The sequence below is a fragment of the Lissotriton helveticus genome, chromosome 8 (assembly GCF_964261635.1).
Source record: "Lissotriton helveticus chromosome 8, aLisHel1.1, whole genome shotgun sequence".
Classification (NCBI taxonomy): Eukaryota; Metazoa; Chordata; class Amphibia; order Caudata; family Salamandridae; genus Lissotriton; species Lissotriton helveticus.
The window spans coordinates 1,172,371,054-1,172,393,588 of record NC_136069.1 but is presented as its reverse complement, the minus strand read 5'-3'; positions in this window follow the sequence as shown (position 1 = coordinate 1,172,393,588).

Genomic DNA, 22,535 nt, shown 5'->3' with positions numbered 1-22,535 from the left:
GATGTTAGACCATGAGATCAGGATAAAGGAGCTAGATCAGAGTTTTAGGCCCGGCTCGGATGGTGGCAGCAATTTGTCAGGGCAGGCAGACAGAATTGTGCACATCCCCAAGATTGTAGGCAAGTAATTCAAGAAGGGGGTTGACATACAAAGGTGGTTCAGGGTTATGAGGCATCTATACAGATGAATGGGGTACCTGAGACGAATTGGGTGGCAGGATTGTGGCATCTTTTCCCAGAAGAAGCAAGGGACACTTTAGTGGCTTCGGGTAAGGGGTGTAACCTCACCTATGCTGACATGAAGGATTCCCTTCTCACCAGGTATTGGCTCACTCTGGAAAAGTACAGGAATCAATTTAGATCCAGTAAGAAAACTGATGCCAACACTTGGCTGGAATGTGTGGATTCTTTCTGCAGGTCACTGGATGGCTGGGTGAAGGGAGTAATGTGATATATTATCAGGGGCTCAACAATTTGATTGCATGGGAGCACTTGTCTTGTCTATGGTTTTCAGAGCTGCGCCAGCACTTGGTTGGCAGAAAGCTCACTGACCCCAGGGAGCTTGCTATGGAGGTGGACTGCTTTTGAGTACCAGGGTCCACAAGAAAGCGTTTGGGAGAGACTCAGCCAAAGGTGGGCAGGGTCCCCAGCAGAAAAATAGGGGGACAAGGGAAAGCACAGGAGCTCTCTAAAGGGCCCAAAACTAATACCTAGGGTAAAGGATAAAAAACAAGGGGTCTCTTCAGGAAAGCCTGCTGATACCAGCCCCCGGACGTGCTTCGCATGTAAGCAGGTGGGTCACATAAGGGTGGTCCCAAGTGCCGGAAGAGGGAGCAGCCACCCACCGGTAGACAGACCAAGGAGTTGGTTAGTGTAGCGCTTGGGGAGGAGGGGTGCCCACAGGAGGGTGGGGATCCCGCAGAAATTACCCTTGTCTTACTAGGGGACAGTGAGATGGTCCCATGAAACTAGGTGCCCCCTAACACAAAGAAATACAGCACCTGGGTGACTATCAATGGGAGAAGGGTAGAGGCTCTCAGAGATACTTCAGCCAGTGTGACCTCAGTCTGGTGTCACCTGGTCTCTGAGGAGCAGGTAGTCCCCGGGGCATTCCACCTAGTAGTTGCTGTAGACAACTCAGAGCACCAGTAAATGGTGGCGCAGGTTCCCTTTGAATGGGAGGGGGTCTCAGGTCCCTTGAGGGTGGTTGTGAGCCCTACCATGCCTGTAGATTGTCTGCTAGATAACAACCTAGAACAGTCCTTGTGGAAGGATGTTGAGCTCAGGTCTCACTTGGAGATGCTTGTGTTGCCAGAGTAGGCATGCGTGACCACTCGGTAAATGGCGGCTGGAAAGGGTGATCAGAAGGACCAGGAGCCTGAAAAAGTGGCCCAGGTTCCTGCCAAGAGAAAGGGCAAGGGGCACAGGAAACCGCCTGAAGGTTCCCACGGTCCGGGAGGAGGCTGACCTTGAGTGGGGACGCCCCGGTACCTACAGGGGAGCAGGTAGCTGAACTGGGGGACTTATCTGAGCTGACCCATTGGTAGCAAGAAGGTGGTCCCATGAGGAAGAAATTCTGCAGGGAGCAGAAAGCATGCAGAAAGCAGAAACATGGCTGGATCAGGCATCTGATCCAGACCTAGTCATCGCCCTTCCCTCTGGGTTCACTATATACAGACTCGACAGGCAAATAAAGAAAAAAGGCGGTGGAATCGGCATTATTGCCCGTGATACCTTTTCGGTAAGAACAAAAATCATCCCCCTTACTTCCTGTGAAGCTCTAGAATTTGTGATTACACTATCCCCATCCTACACCTTTAAAGGGATTCTTTTATATCGACCCCCTGGCTCCAGGAACGAATTTATTATGGATTTTAGGACTACGCTGGAAGCATCCGCCCTTGACAACTCCATCACCATTTTGGGTGATTTTAATTTTCACTTCGATATCCCAGACAACCCTGACTCCACCTTGTTCCTAGCCGACATGTCTACCTTTGGCCTCATCCCCCTGGTACATGCTCCCACACATGACGGAGGTCATATACTAGATGGCATCTTTACTAATGCCCCGGGTCTTCAAGTTACCCAAATCCTCCCCCTTACCTGGTCGGACCACCATTGTATCCTAGCCACCTTGACAGCACAGGACACACTGCTCAATAAAACCAGCACTATATCTCCTCAACCCTATCTGGCATGGGACGATATTGATGCAACTAGGTTACAAACCCTGCTGGATGACACTTCTCCCGCCCTGTCCGCCGACCCAAACACTGCTACCCTTCAATTTTACCAATGGGTCAGCTCTGCAGCCACAGCATTGGTTCAAACTAAAAAACGCTCTCGTAACCGGCAAACCCCCTCGGCCCCATGGTACTCTGAGGCACTTCGCACTCAGAAGCAACTATGCAGGCATAAAGAGAGACTATGGCGGAAAAACTATACTGATGAAACCAAACTTAGTTACAAGGAGTCAGTTGCCATTTATAAAACCATGATTTCTGAGGCAAAGAAAAAATACTACTGTGATAGGATAGAATCAGCTAAAAATTCTAATAAAACCCTTTATGAGACAACTAAACAATTAGCTGGTCTGTCCGTTGATCTTGCCCCTCCTCCCTCCCAGAAGCTTTGTGACGCACTGTCTAACTTTTTCTTTAGCAAAATTGACGACATCTATAGGGTTTTTTCCAACATTTCCCCCACCCCCTCGGCAGCCACTACCTACCACCAGAGTCATACTTTCTCCCAGTTTCACGAGGTTACCTGTTTACAGGTACAGAACACAGTGTCATCTATTAAATCAGGATCAGCTCTAGACCCTTGTCCCCTGAAGGTGCTACGACCAATTATGGAAACAGTCATCCCTGCCATAACTGAAATCTGCAACTCCATGTTCCGTTCCGGCATCTTCCCAGAGACACTGAAAAAGACCTTAATAAAACCTCTTCTTAAGAAGCCCACCCTCGATAAGGACGAGCTGAAAAACTACCGTCCTATCGCTAGTCTCCCAATGATGGCCAAAATAGCTGAGAAAATAATGAACCTCCAACTTTCGTCCTTTATCGAGGAACATAAACTCCTGGACGAATCCCAGTTCGGGTTCCGCCAATTCCACGGCACGGAGACCGCTCTGATCAAAGCGGCGGATGATATAAGAACCATTCGGGATGCCGGAGGTACAGCTGTCCTCATTTTACTGGACCTATCGGCTGCCTTTGACACGGTCGACCACACCACCTTGGTCGACCGTGTCGAGAGCATTGGGATTCAAGGCAAGGCTAGGAGTCTCCTTGCCTCCTTCCTGGCAAATAGATCCCAGGTCGTTACCATCGGACCTTTTGAATCCTCTCCCTTGTCTCTGCCATGTGGAGTTCCCCAAGGCTCATCCCTTAGTCCGACCCTCTTTAACATTTATGTGTCGGACCTTGCCAAAGTCATCAGGGCACATGGGATGAGCCTGACCTCCTATGCAGATGACACTCAATTGGTCCTCGCAGTTAAGAACGACGGCCTCAAAATAGCGAACACCTTTAACTAAGGTATGTTGGCTATCGGAAGTTGGATGGCTCAAAACTGCCTGAAATTGAACTCTGATAAGTCAGAGGTGGTAATTTTTGGCAACCTATCCCCGCAATGGTCCCCCCTTTGGTGGCCATCATCTATGGGCCAACCCCCGGACCCAACAAAAAAAGTGAGGAATTTAGGAGTCCTTTTCGACGACCATCTAAATTTTATGCCACACGCCAACCAAATCTCTTCCTCAGCCTTCCATAAACTGCGGCTTATAAAAAAAATCCTGCCTTTCCTGCCGGAAAGTGCCGGCAAAACACTGGTTAGTTCCCTTGTTTTGTCGACCCTAGATTACTGTAATGCACTGTTTCTAGGTGCCCAGGAGAGAGTGCTTTGGAAAATGCAGGCCATTCAGAATACTGCTGCTAGGCTTTTAGGGCGCATCCCCAAACATCACTCGGCCGCATCCACTATAAGACAGCTGCACTGGCTGCCAGTGAGAAAGAGAGTCATGTTTAAGTCCCTCTGCCTGGTTTACAAGGCTTTGAAAAACGTGGGACCGGCGTTCTTTGTCCAAAACCTTATTCCTTACCGTCCCTCAAGAATGCTACGTTCATCTTCCCAGCATGACTTAGTGGTACCCCGAACCAAACTCGTTTCTTGGGGGGACAGAAGATTCATGGTAGCTGCACCTAAATTGTGGAATACTTTACCAGAATCGATCAGAACTAGCCCCTCCCTCTGGATCTTCCGCAAGCACCTAAAAACATGGCTCTTCAACCAATGATCTCCTGTCTGATGAGGCTCAACACATTGCAGTAACTTTAGCGCCGAGATGCCCAAGGGCCTTCGTTCGCGCTCTATAAATGTTTTTATAAATAAATAAAATAAATAAAGAATGCCCTTCTCTGGAGGGTTTGCAGCAGCAGGCTGCAAGCCAGGCAGCTGGTGATCAATTTGGATCACATTAGATCTATTAGGAGAATGGTCTCCTGTACAGTGAGCCTAAGGTCGCTGAGCCTGGGTCAGCCTGTGTGCAGGTGGTATCACAGCGCTGCAGGACCTTCCTACTGGGTCTGGCTCATGACGTGTCTTTGTCAGGACATTTGGGGTGGGACAAGACCTTTGACAGGCTTGTCACCCACTTCTTCTGGCCCCAAATACGAAGGCAGTCAGATGGACATTGCAGGTCTTGCCAAACTTGCAAGGCAAGTGATAAGAGTGGGAGGAAGGGTAAAGCTCCTCTCCAACCTTTTCCAGTTGTTGAAACCCCTTTTGAAAGGGTCGGGATGGGCAATGTGTTGGCACTGGATCCCAAGACAGCCATGGGCAACTGGTACATCCTGGTCTTGGTGGACCATGCCACCTAGTACCTGGAGGCAATCTCTCTCAGGACAACAACAGCACCAGTGGTGGACCTGGTATTAATGGGGATCTTTTCCCGCATGGCTTTCCCCAGAGAGGTGTACGATATCCCTTTGGAAAGAGTGTGGTGTAACCTACAAGTGCACCACTCCTTACCACCAACATGGTAACGGTTTGGTGGAGAGATTCAGCCAAACCTTGAAGGGCATGATCAATGGTCTAACAGAACCTATCAGGCTTAAGTGTGATGCTCTCTTGCCATGCATACTCCTTGCCTTCAGGGAGGTACCACAGAAGTCTCTAAGGTTCAGTCCCTTTGAGCTTCTATAGGGGCACCCTGTGATAGGATCTCTTAGTTTGGTCATGGAAGGCTGGGAGGCAGCTCCCAGAAAACTCCCAGAATGTATTTAGCTACATGCTGGCCTTCAGAAACCAAAGTGCGCGCTTCAGGAAACTTGTTCAGGTGAACCTGGAAGCAAGCCAGGAGGCGATGAAGCATTCATATGACCAGAATACCACTGTGGTAGACTTTCAGCTTGGCCAAAAAGTGTGGGTCATGGCCCTAGTGGAACCTTGTGCCTTGCAGGATAAGAGGACTGGGCCTTTTGAGGTGGTGGAGCGCAAAAGTGATGTCACTTACATGGTGAATTTGCAGACTTCCAGGAACCCTTTGAAGGTCCTCCATGTGAATCACCTCAAACTGTACTTTGAGAGGTCCGAAGTGAGCATGCTCTTGGTGACAGATAATGGGGTGGAAGAGAAGAGTGAACCTCTCCCTGTCCTCTTGTCCACCAAGGAGCATGATGGGCCAGTGGAAGGGTTGATCCTCTCCCCTACACTGACCCCAGAGCAGCAGGGTGACTGTTACCAGTTGTTAGGACAGTCTGCCCAGTGTTCTCTCTGACCCCAGGTGTTACTTACCGGTGTACCCATGACATGGACACTTGTGACAGCCCTCCTGTAAAACACACGATTTACAGGTTGACTGAATGGGTCAGGGCCAGCATCAAAGAGGAGGTCTCCAAGATGTTGGTGTTAGGAGTGATAGAGCCATCCAACCGTCCTTGGGACAGCCCAGTGTCTTGGTCCCAAAGGCTGCTGCACCCGGTGCCACCCCAGAATTTCAGTTTTGCGTGGACTACCATGGGCTCAATACCCTCACCAGGAGTGAAGCACACCCCATCCCCAGAGCTGATGAGCTCATTGATCAGTTGGGGGCTGCCAAGTTCCTCAGCATGTTTCATTTGACGTCTGGGTACTGGCAGATTGCCTTAACTGATGGGGCCAAGGAGAGGGCAGCGTTCTCAACACCAGAAGGACATTAGCAGTTCCTGCCAGAAAGCTTTTGACGCCCTGAAGGCAGCCATGTGCACGGCGCCCATGCTCAAGGTACCTGACTTCTCCAAGGAATTTGTCGTGCAGACTGACGCTTCAGTGCATGGTGTGGGAGAGGTGCTCTCACAACTGAATGAAGAGGGCATAGACCAGCCTGTAGTCTTCCTTAGCAGGAGACTACTCCCTAGGGAACAGAGATGAAGTGCCATAGAAATAGAAGCTTTTGCTGTGGTCTGGCAATGAAGAAGCTGATGCCCTGTTTGGGCCTCACTTCCGAGTTCAGACAGACCACAGGCCCCTCAGAGGGTTGATGCAAATGAGGGGTGAGAACCCAAAACTGTTAAGGTGGTCCATCTCCCTACAGGGTATGGACTTTATGGTGGAACACCGCCCTGGCACAGAACACACCAACGCAGATGGTCTATCCAGGTTCTTTCGCCTTAGGGAAGAGAACTCCCAGGAGGTTGGGTAGTTCTCCCTACTTTCAGCTGGAGGGGACATATGTTAGACTTGGCATCTTTTGGCGTGTTTCCCCAGTCTTTTTGCTTTCTAACCTCCCGGTTTTTGCTTGTCTAGTGTCTCTGGGCACTTTCTCACTGCTGTTCAGTGTTAAAGTGCAAGTGATCCTGTTGTAAATTGTTGTTATGAATTGGTGATTCCATGATTGGCTATTTAATTTACTATGTTATGTTATGTTATGTTAGCAGTTTGTGTAAGCGCGACAGCTGCCCCAGCAAAGAGGCGTCCCGGCGCCCCGGCGCTATTCAGTCCCTAGTACAGTGCAGTGTGTGTGCCCAGGGCTGGTAAATCAAATGCTGCCAGTGGGCTTGCAGCACTGGTTGTGCCACCCACCCATGCAGCCCTTCAAAGGTAACTCGGATCTGCCACCACACTATCTGTGTGCTGTTTAGTCCTGCCATGTCGACTTGGCAAGTGCACCCACTTGCCAGGCCCTAACCTTCCCTTTCCTTATGGGAGTCACCCATAAGGTAGGCTCAAGGTACCCCTGTGGACAGGGAGCAGTGTATGTGAAAGGTAGGACATGCCCTAGTGTTTATGGCATGTCCTGATAGTGAACTACTGCCAATTTTGTTTTTCACTATTACAAGGTACCTGTTCCCATAGGTTAGAATCGGGAGTTTTCCTATGATATTTTATAATCATAACTAACCCTGGGAACAAGGTAGGAAAATAAAGTTTGGTATGCCTGGACTCAGAATGTTAAAATGCATCTTTTAGTGAGGGTGATCTTTACATTCTGTGTTTGAAAATACCACTTTTAGAAAGTAGGTATTTTCTTGCTTAGCCATCCAGTGTGCTTCTGCTGGGTTTGTGGACTGACTGTCTGGCTTTGGACTGACAGGGGCTGGGGGTGTGCCATGGCTTTAGAGAGTCTAGATCGGGTCAGGGCTGGGCTGAATAGACTTGGGCTGCATTTAGAGTAGGGGGAGGAGATTTCCTTTCACCTGAGTGTGTCCGGTTTGCCTCTGACAATACTGTCTCCTCTTCTGTCATATAGATATGTTTTGCCTACGGACTGTGTTAAGTTAGCATGAGCTTATTAGGAGTTTAAACGCCATTTTACCTTTCTGCTGCTTCCGCACACGGCACATATTGTTATTAGAGCTTTGAGCCTAGTAGAATATTTTGCTTCACACGACAATAATATGTTTTGCTATTGTATCAGCTTTGCTTGGTAAGCTATGTCTGTACAGTGAGTGCGGAGGCCTTCAAGGTTATTTAGTGGTTGGTGTGAGGTCTGATCTTCGCACGTTCTAGACATAACATATATGCAGCTGCAGCCAACTCTGGCTTTAGGCGCGTTTAATATTGCAATGCACCGACACACTTGATGATGCTTCGCATGCAGAGAGCTGGTGGAAGATGATGTGATCCCTTTCCACTAGGATCAGAGGTATGGGGCCACCCTGCTAAAACCCAAAGAGACCTTTTTTAGATATAAAATAATATACTAGCAAGGGAGGGTAAGATTTAGGTGCTATTTAGCCTTCTTCCCTCTAGCATTTTAACATGCTTTCTACCTTTGTATTTTATGGACTAGTAACTATGCTGATTACGTTGTTTCTTATAGTATGTTTGCTTGTATTAGCTAAGATACTGTGCTTGAGAACACTTCATTAGAAATAAACATCTCAAACGTGCTCATGTCTTCATTTACTCCTCGTTCTGGATTGATATGTTGGTATAATGAAAGAGTGTTCATGTGTTCCACAATACCTGAGGTGTTCTAAGCCCATGTTCTGGGTTGTCTAAACATTGGGAGTTTGTAGGAACCAATGAGACACTGATTGCTAGTCTGGTAGGGGATTTTGGGTACTAAGGTGAGTTTTGGCACACCCTAATTCACTGAGGTTCCAAGTCTCTAGGCACAGTTCTGTGTGAGAGCAGGATCCCTGCGACATGGCGCCCAACCGTTGGTGGTCTTATTACATGACACTTGAGTATTTATTTATTTATTTATTTATACAATTTATATAGTGCGCAAATACCCTGAGGTGTCTCGGCGCTGCTCAATTCATATGCTGGAGGGGAGCATTGACTTATTACTGATTAAAAAGCCATGTTTTTAATTGTTTCCGAAATGTCATCAAGGAAGGACTGTTTTTGATATCGAGGGGGAGGGAGTTCCACAATCTGGAAACAGCCACTGTGAAGCGTCTATCTCCCCAAGTCACTTTTTTTGTCCGCGGGATTGGGAGCAAATAGGCTGTGGATGAACGTAAGGTTCTTTTAGGAGTATATATACACAAGGCTTTTTTTAAGAATTCTGGCCCTGTGTTGTGCATGGCTTTATAGGTAATACACAGCGCCTTAAATTTGGTGCGACTTCTGACCGGAAGCCAATGAAGTTGGCGAACAATGGTGGTGATGGAGGAGAATTTTGGAGTACGGGTCAGAATCCTGGCAGCTGCGTTCTGGATTAGTTGCATCTTATTGAGGACTTGCTCTTGGGCATTTAGTAATAGACCATTACAGTAATCGATCCTGGAAAGTACCAGGGTGCATATGAGATTCTTGCCCGCGCTGGGGGGGAGAAAAGGTAAGAGTTTCTTGACCATCCTAAGAGTGTAAAAAGATGCAGAGACTACCGCATTTGCATGGCTCACAAATGATAGTTTATTATCAAATAATACCCCCAAGTTCCTGACTTTGGTGACCGGTATTGGGGGAGAGCCTAGATCAGGGGGCCACCATGCTGGGGACCAAGACGGGGTCAAGCTACCAAAGATCATGACCTCCGTCTTGTCGGAGTTTAATTTTAAGCAGTTATGATCCATCCAGGAACTAATGGCCATCATGCCTTCCTGAAAGTTGGCCGCAACTGCTCCTCCGTTGTTATGAATGGCCAGTACCAGCTGGGTATTGTCGGCGTACGATGCTAGCCCAATTCCATATGATTTAATGACCCTCGCCAAGTCCGACACATAGATGTTAAATAGTGTCGGACTTAACAAGGATCCTTGGGGAACACCGCAGGGTAGAGTAAAAACCGGAGAGTAGAAGCCACCCAGTTTAACAGACTGTTTATGGTGAGACAGAAAAGAAGTCAGAAGCGGTTAAGCTTTATCCTGGATGCCAATAGAGGCTACACGGTCAATCAAGATGGTGTGATCGACCGCGTCGAAGGCTGCAGACAAGTCCAATAGTATCAGGACTGCTGCGCCTCCTTGATCCATAATCATTCTGACTTTATCAGTGCCGTTTCTGTCCCATGACCTTTCCTGAATCCAAATTGGGTGTCATCAAGTAGATTATTCTGATCAATATAGTGAGCCAGCTGACAGTTCATAATTTATTCGAATATTTTGGACGGAAAAGGGAGAGAAGCAATTGGTCGATAACTTTTGGGTTCTGAAGGATCAAGATTTGTTTTTTTCAGTAAGGGTTTAATAATTGCTTTCTTCCAGATCGATGGATAGGAACTTGAAAGAAACATAGAGTTACAAATGTTTGTGAGACCTGGAGCTATAAGGTTAGTCACTGGTTTAAGAATCAAAGGTGGACAAGGATCAAGTGGTGATCCTGATTTAATGATTGTCATAAGTTCAGCTATCTGTGTTAGAGAGGTTAGACTGAATTCACAAAGGATTTACGAGGGGGGCTGTAGCTCTTATTGGAGCTGGTTAGTTCGGCGGCAGCCTTGGAGGAAAAATTGGAGAAGGTGTCATTGACTTTAAGCTTTAAAAAGTCCGCCAGGTCGTTACACAGTTTTTGGGAAGGTTCTATGATAGTGCAAACTGGTGGAATAGATAGCTTTGTGACAACTTGATAGAGTTCTTTAGTAGAATTTTTGGCTGACTCTTTTTGCGCAAGATAACATTTTTGTTTTTCTGTAGCTAGAAGCTTTCTATATGTGGCCAGTGCTTTTTTATAAACATCTCGGTCATTATTGTCATAACCTTTGTGCCATCGCCTTTCTAGGTTTCGGCACCGTTGCCTTTCCAGTCTAAGGGTTTCTGAGAACCAAGGGGCGGAAGGAGTGTTACGATTGGGCAACATATTTTTGGGAGGTGCTAATGTGGTAAAAGCATTGTTAAGCCAAACACTATAGTTATTAGAAGCTATGTGTGGATCTGTTGTGTCACCTGGTTGGGTGGAGGCCAGGATGGTCTGTAGGGTAGAAGCATCCATGTTCTTCCAGTCTCGAAATTGGACATGAGAACGATTTGTGATATGTGAATTTTTATAATTTCTAGTTATGATGGTAAACATTACTGCAGCGTGGTCTGTCCATGTTAATGGTTTCACTGAAGGCGGAGTAATGTGAGGGTTATTAGTAAATAGACCATCAAGGGTGTGTCCAGCCTGGTGGGTGGGAACTGTGATCAGCTGTTTAAGACCTGCTGATGAAAGGTCCGAAATTAGGGCTGAAACATCTCTTTCATTGGTGGTTTCTAAATGAAAGTTGAAATCGCCTAATATCGTGTAATCAGAATTAACTGCCATAGGTTCTAATAAAGTATTGAGGGATGCCAGGAAGGGGTACCGGAGGGTGGGTGGACGATAGAGAAGAGTTCCTTTGAAGGATTGCGAGGGAGAAAGCATAATGGAGAAATGTAATGCTTCGGCGGCCTCAAAGTCAATGGATTCTATCCTTGTTAAAAAGTTTTTTCTATATATAATAGCTATACCACCACCTCTTTTCCCTGAGGATCTGTCCTGCCTGACCACATGATATCCATCCGGAGTGGCTATACAGAAATCTGGGCCTGATGCTTGATCTGCCCAGGTTACTGTGATAAAGAGGAGATCTATATTATGATTCGTTATAAATTCAGAGATTTCATCTTTGTGTTTTATGAGAGAGCGAGCGTTGATATGAGCACAATGGGTGTGTTTGGCATCTGGATCTCCTGGGGATAGATTCTGCACTTGTTGGTAAAATGGTAGTGTCAATTTGTGTAAACAATTTGAGCATTGAGAGGATAATAAGTTAGTAAGGGAGTCTGAGTTAAAATGAGGACAGCGAGGGCTTCCCATGTGATTCCTTATGTCCCTAAGTTGAATACTTGTATAAGTTAATAACTTGCCTCCATGATGAGGTCTGGGGGGGCCAGGGTATATGGCGCTATGCGCGGTCTTAGCGCGGACGGGCGCAGACGGGCACCCCTTTGGCGCTGCTTCAGCACGCTTGCGGCGCACCCGCTGCGCGTCCGGAAGATCATGTGCAAGATATAGTCTAGCCCCTCCTCCAGCTAGACCGCAACCTCTGGTCCTGCGGGCTACGGGACTGACCCAAGATGGCGCCCTGTCCTCCACACAAACGGTAATGCAGCCGCGATGGACCGGGGCAGGGGAAGCACACCTCGCACCAGGTAAGTAAGGGAAATGTCAACTGATGTTGCAGCAGCAATTAGATTAGTGAAACAATGGTTTTAAAAATGCACGTAGGCAATAATAAAAATGAACAGTTAAGGCGATCAGTAAGCAAAGCAGAAGAGTACATAGTAGTATTGGTCATTACATTCGCGTGCCTCGCAGTCTGCCCCTCAGCGTTTTAGCAGAGCCGTAGGAGCTGCCACCACATACCACTACCGCCTCGCGCTTTGACCTGTCAGCCAAGATATAGTCTAGCCCCTCCTCCAGCTAGACCGCAACCTCTGGTCCTGCTTCTATAGGTCCTTAACCCCCTTAGCTATTGTTTCCGGTAGACCGTGGTGTCGGACAAACCTACCTATTGTTGCATAGGTCTTTTCAAGCTTGAATCTTTTCAAACGGTTTCTTTTGAATTACTACCCAGTTGTGCTACGTAGTTTTTCTTGTACCTCTTACTTGCTGTGTCACTATGGCTGCCGTTAATATTCCGCAGCATAGTGGGATTGCGGTTCACAATCATTTGCAGACTTATAATGTCCAGCTGGATGGCATGGCTGTGATCATGGTGGTGAGTGCGGAAGTAGCTTACCCATACGAGATTTTTTATTCGTGGGTGACCTTCCCGGCTGTGAATGCAAATACTAATGTTTACGACGCGTACACTCCCACTGCCATGCCACAGGAATACGTTCCCTATAGGACACAGGAAGTTCCTATTAATGCTTGGCAGCACTGAGTTTGGTTTGATGGCGCCCTACCCCACTCTTTAATAAATCCGAGGTTAGGTCCTTTGTCCATTCCAGGCACAACTTGACCTGTTTTGGCTGGATTTACACCACACCCTCAACAAGGGGCGTGCCCCCTTGCAGATTTAAGACAACTACATCTAGTCGCAATTAGCGTGATTAGGTCGTTAGTGCAGTAAATTACCCGCAATATCCCAGGCGGGGCCCCGGGTGCTGCGGCGCTTCCAGCCGGACAGGGCGGAATGAAGCTCAGGCCTGTGATGGTGAACGCATTTATGGGCAAGCGCTCCCAGAATAAGGATGATTTTCCTTTCTGGCATGCCGAGAAGTTTGACCGGTTGGAAGAAGTATTTCCTAACACGACTCCTGGTGAAAAACACAGGATTCTGACAATTAGCATGCCAAAAGACTTGGTCCCTGAAGCTGGTGACTGTGAGACTTGGGGTAAGATCTTTGCGGCAGTGTATACGAGGTGCTTCGGCACGCCGTCAATGACTGTCCTTCCAACGGTCCTTAAGCGTGTTCAAGATGAGCACGGACCTGAGGCAGCAGTTGAATTGGGTATGCGCCTATGCGGCACTTTTGACGTAGTTTCCGATCTCGTACTTGCGAATGTCAAGGGAGATACAGTGAACTTCCAGGTGTCTAATGCTTTGCAGCCTGTGCCTGATGTTGACAAACCCCGACAGTTAGCGAGAATTATTGTGGCGGCTTATAAGACCATAGGCCATGATAGTTTGGGGCTCAAGCCTTTCTCCACAAAAGAGAAAAAACAACCCCAAGGGCAGAAGTCAGAAACTGACGAACAGCCCAAGGCCAAGAAGCAACATTGAAGAAACAACAAAAACAGGGTAAACAACAACAGCAGAAACAGGAGTCTCGTCCTGCATCTCCAGTGCCTGCACCTACAGAACTTATTTATGACTTGCGCAATCGCGCGACGATAAAATCACCTGATCGTTTTCAGGTTTCTGAACAACGCTCTCCTCGTTCTTTTCAGGAATCATCGGTCTCATCGACCGGTGGTGGAGGAGGCGGCAGAGGTCGGGCGTCCAGCAGGGACGCGCCCAACCCCGCCCGAAAGACGGTAAAGGCAAGCAGGACGATTCAACACTGAAAAGACCCCAGTTTCAGAAAAAGAAAGTTGCCGCTTTAACAGCGAGATATGCCACAGATAGTGAGAATGCAGCTTCGGAATCAGACATGGGCTCTGACCCTGCTGGACAGCGCGGCGGAGATTACCATAATTCGAGAGGCCCTGCGTCCGCTACTGAAGGTGACAGCGACTCACCGTTATGTTGTTGTGGAGACAGCTGACACTAGAGTAGCTCCCCCTGATAGACTTTATGAAATAGTCCTTTTAGTTGAAGGTGACATACAATGTACCATAAAAGGGGTATTTTGGGAAAATCTTACGACTACCTATGACATTTTGTTAGCGGAAGCTGACTGGCCCCCAGCTTTTGTGCTCACAGCTCCGAGACGGGAGGAGGTAATCCTCCCTAGTTTTACGCACACTGTCTCCAAGGAGCATGCGCTGAATTTTGCAGAAGAGTGGGCTAAAGCCCTTGCGCCGGCTCTGTACCGTACACACTGTGGTTGGGATAAATTTTCCCCACACCACGAGATTCCCTTACGTTCTATGCCACAGCCTCAACCTCAATATCCCATCAGACGCTAGGCTAAGGCTTCCGTTGCGGAAATCCTTGAACAATTGGAATATCAAGGTGTAATTGAAACATGTGTGTCACCAATGAATAACCCTCTTTTTACTGTGACCAAGCCTGACGGATCATATCGTTTGGTATTGGATTACCGACATTTGAACTCGCATTGCCGTACCTGTGCAGTACAGAATACTCACGTATCTGCCTTAGTGGATAGTCTCGCGCGTAAGCAGTTTAAAACTACGCTTGACATATCCAACGTTTTTTTTGCCCACCATTTGGATGCTCTAAGTTCCCAATGGACCAGTTTTATGAGCGGCGGGAAACAAAAACAGTTCAAACATTTACCAATGGGCTATAAGAATAGTCCAGGCGTGTTTGCTGCCCGCATAGTCTCTCTCTTGGAGAGAGTAAACCCAGATGCGAGTTCGTATGTGGATGACATTTATCTTACAGACAACGAACTTTGGGTACATCTGTGTCGAGTAGACCGCATAATTTGTAGCTTTGCGGACTTCGGCTACACATTTAACCTTGCAAAGTCTCACATTGCGGAGTACACAGTGTTGTTCCTGGGCTACGAGCTCAACAATGAAGGTCGAGGATTGGCTCCTCACTTCTTGGAGAAATGCGCACAACTGCGCGCTCCGTCAATTACAGTCCTTGCTGGGATTTTTGAATTTTGGGTGAACATACATTCCTGAATATGCCCAGCGTATCAAGCCTTTGTATGCTTTGATACAACCTACTTTTACTAAATCGTGCTGGCTGACAGAACACTCAGCTATTCTGCAATCTTTGCAGGCTGATCTTCTAGAATCTAAATTCTTACTGACTCATAATAACCACACCAACCTGGTGATAAGAATCATCCCTGGGGCGGTGGGTTTCACTTACCTTACTTTTAATGAAGGAGACACAGTACCTATTGCTTACAAGTCACACTTGTACACTTCGTCTGAAATGCGGTTTTCCTCTGTGGAAATTTTTTTAACAGCAGTGCAGATGGCGATTCTTAAGGAACGTGCGCTGTATAGGGAAAACGCATGTTGGTTATTACTCCGTACCCTGCATTGGAAGCAGTTACGAAAGCCAGTGTACCAAATTCTAAAGCTTTGCACCCACGGTGGATACAATGAGCAGCATCATTGACGTCTCCGGATGTCACGTTTATTTTTGATGCCTCCTTACAGTCGCAAGAGTTTTTGCAATATGAATTCGTTCATCCTGCACCTTTGGCTATGCAGCCTTTGGAGGGTTTCCATTGTATCATTTACACTGATGGTTCAGCGAAAGTTGCGCATGGGTCCAAACACGCATACGTTTCTGCATGCGCCATTGTGGTAGGTGCCATGGTGAATGATGAATTCAAGTCCAGAGTCGTGCACACGCGGACTCTAGGGGACTGCACCGCACAATTGGCAGAGCTTCGTGCTCTGGTGCTTGCATTGGAGTACGCTGATCCTAGTGTGACAACTCTTATTGTGAGTGATTCTTACTACTGTGTCCAGTCTCACAATGAAAACCTGTTCTTTTGGATTCAAAATGATTTTCGTGATTCCAAGGGTAGCACAAAAAAAATGAAATGATCTGGGTCTGAGTGGCTGAGCTTAAAGAGCAGTTGCCACTCGTGTTTATAATTCACACTTTAGGTCATCAGCGCGTTGGAGTCCACGCTGTTGGCAATTCGTTGGCAGATGAGGGGGCGAAATCAGCAGTATCGTCATATTTAGTTGCAGCAGTTACACGGTCCAAAAGTAAGATTGATGATGGTATCTTGGCAGCTGTTGCTGTGACTGAGAAGGGAAGTAAATATGCTAAGGAGTTCTCTTCAAAGTATTCATATCACTTAAGTTCTGATAAAGTTCCTTATGTGAAAATACCTGACGATGGCGAGAGATTGATTCCCAACGCAGATCGCTGGCACACATTGCTCACAGCACCCCATAAAGGAGTTGCGTCTGCGCATGCGGTCGTTTCGGCTACAGTGGCTCAGTTACAACAGCGTTTCTGGTGGCGGGGACTGTACAAACAAACATGTGATTATGTCCTTCAATGTGACATTTGCCAGCAGATTAAGCCTTCGACTGCTGCGCGTCCGCCCCAGACACAGTTGTAATAAACCACTAGGCTGTGTTTAATTAGATCACTGCGGTCCTTTTTCTTCTGATACTGCATATAAGTATATCTTAGTAGCAGTTGATTCATGCACGCGCTTTGTGTGGGTGTGGCTGCACCGCAGTGCTGTTTCACGAACTGTCATAAGAGACTTGCGTGTCTTTGTAGGGATTTTTGCCTGTGGTACCTTCCATTCGGATCAGGGTCAGGCTTTCGCCTCTAAGGCGTATAAGGATGCCATGACTTCGTTGGGGTTCCAAGTCAAGTTTTCGTCTCCATACAGACCTGAGGGTATTAATCAATCAATCAATCAATCAATCAAGGACATTTATAGAGCGCACTACCTACCCGGAGGGTCTCAAGGCGCTTGGGGGGGGGGGGGGGGGGTGCTGCTACTGCTCGAACAGCCAGGTCTTGAGCTTCTTCCTGAAGGAGAGGTGGTCTTGGGTCAGGCGCAGGTCGGTCGGGAGGGAGTTCCAGGTCTTGGCGGCCAGGTGGGAGAAGGACCTTCCTCCTGTTGTCGTTCTTCGGATGCGGGGGACGGCGGCGAGGGCGTGGCTGGCTGATCGGAGGTGGCGTTTGGGAGCGTAGAAGTTGATGCGGTTGTTGAGGTAGCTCGGGCCTTGATCGTGTAGGGCTTTGTGTGCGTGGGTGAGGAGACGGAAGGTGATCCTTTTGTTGACGGGGAGCCAGTGCAGGTCTCTCAGATGTCCGGAGATGTGGCTGCGTCGGGGGATGTCGAGGATGAGTCTGGCTGAGGCGTTCTGGATCCGCTGGAGTCTCTTCTGGAGCTTGGCGGTGGTTCCGGCGTAGAGGGCGTTGCCGTAGTCCAGTCGGCTGGTTACGAGGGCCTGGGTGACCGTCTTCCTGGTCTCGATGGGGATCCACCGGAATGTCTTCCGTAGCATGCGCAGGATGTTGAAGCATGACGAGGAGACGGCGTTGACTTGTCTGGTCATGGAGAGGGAGGAGTCCAGGATGAAGCCCAGGTTGCGTGCGTGGTCTGTCGGTGTGGGTGCGGTGCCCAGGGCGGGGGGCCACCAGGAGTCGTCCCAGGCGGAGGGCGAGGAGCCCAGGATGAGGACTTCCGTCTTGTCTGAGTTCAGTTTCAGGCGGCTGGTCGTCATCCACTCGGCTACATCTTTCATCCCTTCGTGAAGGTTGGCTCTGGCAGCGGCGGGGTCGTTGGTCAGGGAGAGGATCAGCTGGGTGTCATCGGCGTAGGAGATGATGTTCAGGTTGTGTTGGCGTGCGATGGGCGCGAGGGGGCTCATGTAGACGTTGAAGAGGGTGGGGCTCAGCGAGGATCCTTGAGGGACACCGCAGATGACTTCGGTGGCCTCTGACTTGTCAGTGGTAGACGGACTCTCTGTGTTCTTCCGTCGAGGAAGGAGACGATCCATTCCAGTGCCTTCTCCTGAATTCCGACGTTGCTGAGGCGCTGCACTAGGGTGCGGTGGCAGACAGTGTCGAATGCCGCGGAGAGGTCTAGGAGGATGAGGGCCGCTGTTTCTCCGTTGTCCATCAGGGCTCGGATGTCATCGGTGGCAGCGATGAGGGCGGTCTCGGTGCTGTGGTTGGCTCGGAAGCCAGACTGTGAGGGGTCGAGGGATCCATTCGTCTCGAGGAAGGCGGCCAGCTGTTTGTTGACGGTCTTCTCGATGACTTTGGCTGGAAACGGGAGGAGCGAGATGGGGCGGTAATTCTTGAGTTCGGTGGGGCCCGCTGTTGGTTTCTTTAGTAGAGCGCTGAGTTCGGCGTGCTTCCAGCTCTCCGGGAAGGTGGCGGTGTCGAAGGAGGTGTTGATGATGTCTCGCAGGTGGGGTGCGATGACGGTGTCGGCCTTGTTGAAGACGTGGTGAGGGCAGGGGTCGGTTGGAGATCCGGAGTGTTGTGGAACGAATGAACCGAGATTTAAAGCAGTCTTTGACAGCTGGAGTTATAGGCACTGGCACGAACTGGCTGGCCCACCTCAATAGCGTGCAGCGTGCCCTAAATAATCTCCCTAGAAGGTCTCTGGGTGGGCGGACCCCATACGAGATGCTCTTTGGTATCAAGATGTATGTACCGGACCTTGACGGTCTAGACTTGGCGGCTGTTGCTGCCCCCTTTGACGTAGATGAACATTTCAATGTTTTACAGAATCTACAAGAGACGAGAGACAGTCTTGCAAAGGAACATTTGCCCTCCACCTCGGATAATGCGTTGCAGATCCCGGAAGTTGGCTGGCTACCCCAAGTTGGAGAACTGGTTTGGGAGAAGATCGAAAACAAGAAAGAATGTGGTCCCTCTTATCGAGCTCCAGTTCCAGTGCTTGGAGTGAAGGGCACAAGAACAGTCATTTTACCACCACTTCCAGGTCGTAAGGAAAACAGGTATATCTCCATTGACAATGTCAAGATACACAGAGTGGCCGATTCTTCTTAGTATGACTCCGGCAGTCTGATGTCCTTCGATTGTGAGAAATTCTGTTTTAGCCCCGGCTTCTAATCCGGTGCTTGAGGTTGCCTTTGAGATGCCTGCAATATCTAGTCCTTTATTGAGTACATTACCTGGTACTCAACTTGATGAAACGGACTACACTTACCCAACTGACTTATCGATGCCTGATTTACAAACTTGCTTGGCCACGGAATCCAGATTTTCATTTGACTCTCTTTCACGCACATCCAGAAAGCCTTCAAGAATTACAGTTTATGCAGGATTGTTTAAAAAACATTTTTTAATTCCCCCTTGGACTTACATTTGGATGGTGCTTTTTTCGATTTACCTTTTTATGTCAATTGGTTTTGTATTTTATTTTTTCCGTCTCTTCGATGGACACTATGTCGAGGAGAGAACATGCATTCGACATATCAATGGAATATTGGCACCCCATTCCTCATCACACAGATTGAAGAGAGACTTGGCTTTTGTTAACATTACTGCCTGGCCTGTCCTTGATGGGATTGTATGGGATGCTGTAGAATTTCAAATCCATGGCCTCACTGAGGTTATAAATGTCCCTAATGTGATTAGAGTTAACATGGGGGATGCAGTTAAACAAAATATACTTTCTGATGATTGGGATGTTCAGGCCATAGAAGCATTGTTTTCTGATTTGAAATATTATGCTGCCTTTGATGCTGAAGATTTGTATTTAGAATCTGCTAATTACGGTGATTTATATTGTTACCAACATTTTGGCAATCACTACCTGCATAAAACTACTACCAGGAAGAACACTGTAAATTATACACAATGGGAGCATTGTCCAGCTCCTATGCAAGGCAGTTCTACTTCCTTTTTGAAAAAGTTCACTTATTTTACTGATTTTGATTAGTCAAATCCCCAATGCATTTTATTTTAAAATGACCGTAAAATGACCGAAAAGTCCACATCCAAAGTTAGACTTACCGATACAACAATAAAGAAGGGGGTTCCCCTGAGGGATTTACGGATGGTCGGCAGGCAATGGGGTACAATAGTAGAGAAAAGAACAAAGGACCCTGCCGAATAAATATATGGAGGTCCTTTTAAAGGATCCTATTATTTACATCAAGAGTGACACTCTAGGGTAGGAGCCAGACACACATGAATGTCTTTCAATTCTTTTTATTCATCAGTAATTTAAATCAGTTCATTGTGATAAAGGGAATTTTTCATAAAAATTACATAATAAATATGGGTCAAGTCTACAATTTCAATAAAGGAATTAGCGGTCCCACACAAATCGTACCACATTCAAATCAAATCACATTCACTTCTACCAGTGATTGAATGTGGTACGGTTTGTGTGGGACCGCTAATTCCTCTATTGCAATTGTTGACTTGACCCATATTTATTATGTAATTTTTATGAAAACCCCATGAAAAATTCCCTTTATCACAATGAACTGATTTAAATTACTGATGAATAAAAAGAATTGAAAGACATTCATGTGTGTCTGGCTCCTACCCTAGAGTGTCACTCTTGATGTAACTAATAGGATCCTTTAAAAGGCCCTCCATATATTTATTCGGCAGGGTCCTTTGTTCTTTTCTCTACTAGACTTACCAATACTAAATTATTGTACTCGAAGTCCTTTCTATACCAGCTAGCTGTTGGAGGCTACGAGTTGTGGAGAAGGAAACAGTTGACCTTAAATCTATTTGGGGTTCTAAAAGTTGGCCGGTGCAAGGCACTGAGGCTTTGCACCGTGCATGTCTCATCCCTAATCATATGTTGTTTTTGATTTCTACAATTTCACAGACAACATACTTTGGATTGGCTACCTATAAAAAATTAAATGTTATGTTATGTTATGTTATGCGTTTTTATTTGGCGCACAGATGCTCCAGCTAAGGAGCGTCCTGGCGCCCGACAAGGCAGCTGCACAACACAACTAAACAAAAGAACAGACATATGTATACACACTAAGGAAATAAAAAGGTTTTCACCGCACGACGAAAGGAAAGCAAATCGCTCATAGCGCGAATCGCTGGGGGCAAAGAGTTCCAGAGGACAGCTGCGCGCACTCGAAACGAGCGTCCACCAGCCCTACTCCGCTTGAAGCGCGGCACCACGGCCAGTTCAAGGTCAGCAGATCTTAAGGGTCGCGCTGGAATGTAGTTGGCCATAAGGACCAAGAGGATCGTTGCTGGGGACCCCTTCAGAATCTTATAGGCGACGCAGAGGAGCTTAAACTGGATCCGCTGGGCCACCGGGAGCCAATGCAGTGACCGCAGGGTACTGGAAGTAGGACAGAATCTTGGGAGGCCTACCACCGCTCTAGCTGCGGCGTTCTGAATCCTCTGTAAGCGCCTGATCTCAGCCTGATTCAACCCGGCCAACAAGGAACTCGCATAATCCAGCCTAGAGATGACAGTAGCTTGGATCATGAGTTGCCTGGTAGGACCGTCGAAGAACTTAAGCACAGGACGGAGCCCGCGCAGGATGCCAAAGCAACATGCGGCCGTGCGTTTGGTGTGACACACAAATGAAAGGGAGGGGTCCAGCCAGACCCCGAGGTTCTTAAGCTCGGCGACTGGGATGGGAGCAGGTCCCAAATCCCCCGGCCACCATCTCTCTCCCCACAGTTCCGGCTGTCTGCCAAAAACCATGACCTCGGTCTTACTAGCGTTCAGCTGGAGACAGTTGGACGTCATCCAGCTGGCGACCGCCCGCAGCCCTTGTTGAAACCTGGGGGCATCAACTTCGGCATCCCCGCTGATCGTGACCGCTAGCTGGGTGTCATCGGCATATGACACCATGGTCATACCCTGTTGTTTGACAACCTCAGCTAGCGGCCTTACGTACAGATTAAACAACGTAGGGCTCAGCGAGGAGCCTTGGGGGACCCCCAGGTTTAACGGATGGAATTTGGACTGATAAGGTGGGACGGTCACGCTAAAGGCCCGGTTGGTTAAAAACGACCGGAACCACTCGAGAGCGATGCCGGTGACACCAGCCTCCTCTAGGCGCAGCAGAAGGATGGGATGCGAGACGGTGTCAAAGGCAGCGCTTAGATCTAATAACACAAGCGCTGCCGTTTGTCCCGCGTCAAGCACGGAGCGAAGATGCTCCACCATATAAAGCAGAGCCGTCTCCGTGCTGTGACCAGCCCTAAACCCATTCTGCGTAGCGTCGAGGATATCTGCGCGGCAGAGGTGTTCCGAGAGGACAGCATTTACGTGCGCCTCCATAACCTTAGCCGGCCACGGCAGGAGTGAAATCGGCCGATAGCTCTCCGGCTTGCTCCCGTCCAGGCTAGGTTTCTTAAGAATAGGCCGAACCATGGCTCGCTTCCACTTCTGTGGGACTTTGCCAGATGTAAGCGACAAATTGATCAGGGAACATAGCGGTGAGATATCATGTGCCGCTAGGTCCTTGAACACCTCAGGGCAGAGTGGATCCTCTGGGGACCCAGACTTCACTCTGCGAGCCAATGTGTCTAGGCTATCAGATGTTAACATAGGTAAGGCATGTAATC